This window comes from Hippopotamus amphibius, chromosome 2, assembly GCF_030028045.1.
Source record: "Hippopotamus amphibius kiboko isolate mHipAmp2 chromosome 2, mHipAmp2.hap2, whole genome shotgun sequence".
In the NCBI taxonomy this organism is placed as follows: domain Eukaryota; kingdom Metazoa; phylum Chordata; class Mammalia; order Artiodactyla; family Hippopotamidae; genus Hippopotamus; species Hippopotamus amphibius.
Window position 1 is genome coordinate 115302334 of NC_080187.1, and position 2817 is coordinate 115305150.

Here is a 2817-nt window from a genome sequence, read left to right on the forward strand (position 1 = left end):
GCAGGGGACATGGGTTTGAGCCCTGGGACAGGAAGATCTCACATGCTGTGGAGCAACTAAGCCCATGCACCACAACTACTGAGCCCACGTGCTGCAGCTACTGAAGCCTGCATGCCTAGAGCCCATACTCTGCAACAAGAGAAGCCACCACACTGAGGAGCCCCAGCACCACAATGAAGAGTAGCCCCTGCTTGCTACAAGTAGAGAAAGTCCTTTCACAGCAACAAAGATCCAACACAAAAATAAAACATAAATTAAAAATAATTTCTTTAAATAAAATAAAATCTAAAAAAATGGGTATTTAGCTGAGGAGTTTGCTCAGCAAAAACGTTAAAGGAGCAGTGTGGTTCCTCCTGACTGCTTACAGTAAAATGCAAGAAGAGGGAGATGAACTAAAGAAAGAATTGTTAAGCAAAAAGGAACCATAACTTGAAGACTTAAAAAATTCTCAGTCTACCCATTTTATAAAAAATGAGAAAGCTTGTACTGAAGAAAACACTGAGGGTATGGCTAAACAACCATTTGAAAGGAAGATTAGCAGGGATTAGAATCACAAATTTATTCAGCTACCTCAGCAAAAACAAGGGATAGAGATGGGACTCTACTAGCAGAAACACTGCCAGTTAAGGAGACTGAGACAGGATGAAATGAAAGAAGGCTGTCAACCTTAGATTCTACAAGACAGGACCGCAGAGCTATTTGGGTGCAAATGTACACTATTCTTTAAGAAAAGGGAAGCATTACTCCAAAGGCCATTCAGAGATCATTGGCGCTGCCTCTTCAGCTTCGAAGGGTAGGGCCATCACCTTGGTTTCAACAGGCCAGCCAACCTCCAACTGAAGGCTTGGAGATGAGACCCCCACCCAGCAGAGAGCCACAGGACTGCCACCCCAGTGGGTCCAGAAGGTGGGGCATGGAGCCAAAGAGGATGATTCCCAAGCCTTAAAATCTAGTGGAATTTGCCTACTAGGTTTTGGACTTGCCCAGGACCTGTCACCCCATCCCTCTTTCCCATTTCTTTCTTCTGGAGTGGGGAATGTCTATGCCTGTCCCACCACTGTAGTTCACAAGCACATAAACTGTCTGGTATCACAGGTTTACAGCTGGAGAGGAATTTTTGTTTCAGGACAAACTGTACCTTGAGTCTCATCCATATCTCATTTAGATGATATTTAGATTAGACTGTGAACTTTAGACTTAAGAGTTGATGCTAGAATGAGTTAAGGCTTTGGGGGTTGTTGGGACAGAATGAACGTATTTTGCACATGATAAAGACATGAATTTGGAGTGGCTAAAGGCATATTTGAACTGAATTGTGTCCCCTCCCCAATTTTATATGTTGAAACCCTAATCCCCTATGTGACTGTATTAGAGATAGAGCCTTTAAGAAGATGATTAAGGTTAAATGAAGTCAGAAGTGTGGTAATCTGATACACTGGAACTGGTGTCCCTATGAAAGAGGAGACATCAGATTCCACACCCCCTCCCTCTCGACATATGAGGACAAAGTGAGAAGGTAGCCCTCTGCAAGCTAGGAAGAGAGCCCTCACCAGAAGCAGACCTTGCGAGCACCTTGATCTTGGACTTCCCAGCCTCCAGAACTGTGAGAAAATAAATTTCTGTTGTTTAAGCCACCCAGTCTTTGGTATTACATTATGGCAGCCTGAGCAGACTAAGACAGCATTTTAAACAGACAAAGTCATTTTAAGACTGCTCATTTTTTTCATTTTTATCTGGAATGAATTCATCTTCTGAATGGTTAGTTTTTTACTGTCTTCATATCTCCTATATTTTTAGTTTGATGGCTCCCCTTGAATAAACATTTTTAAAGCTCTTTTCCTGCCCTTGTCATTCTCATTTCATGTTCTTCAGCTGCCCCCTATCTAGCCCCCTGAAGCTACCAGCCTAAAGAAAGACTTTTATATCAGTAGCACAGAGCTTCATCAGCACGAATATTGGGAATATCAGAGTCAGTCCCAGTGCTTCAAGGCTAGGTCTATTTCATGCCTTATAAATGGTTCCCTAGGCAGTTTTTCAGTGTTTTGGGCCTACTTTATTTATAACAACTTAGGATTTTCTGGTCTCTAGTTAGTAGATCAGAGCTATAGACTAGGTGGTCACAACTCCTGGACTGCACACTTGCATCATTATATGACTGTATTAATCACGTCTTTCTTTTTTGCATTCTGATGCTTTGACATCTGACACCTTGCTAGCTTGAAAGAACTGCCCCTCCCAGTGTTAGCCAATTCTTAGGAAACCAAAAACAAAAACCAAAAAAAACCTCTCCCTTGCATGCACCTTTCAAATGTAAACCAAACAATCCAGAGCCCACATCCCCAATGACTTCCTTTATTGGGCTCTTACACTCCAGACCAATATCCCCTTGTCCCAATTCCTCCAAAGGCTAGGTACAGTAAGTCCCCTACATACAAACCTTCAAGTGCGAACTTTCAAAGATGCAAACATGCGTTCACACGTCCAATCACGTACGTTAGTTCACGTGTCTGGCGTACATTTTCAGGTGCGGGCATCCTCTACAAGTGGTTGTACTTTTGTGTACCTTACCATACAGTACTATATAGAGTACAGTAGTACAGTATCTTTATTTCAAGCCCAGGATGTCCAGAAGCAAGTGTAAAAGCGATGGTGATGTAGCTGGTACTGCTAAGAAGCGCCAATACATAACGATGGAAACAAAAGTGAAAAAAATTGAGTGGAGTGAGATGAAAAGATGGTAGACGTCGCTCATTTTTATAACATGAATCATTCGACTAGCGGCACAATTCCAAAGAACAAAGACAAGATCATGGAACA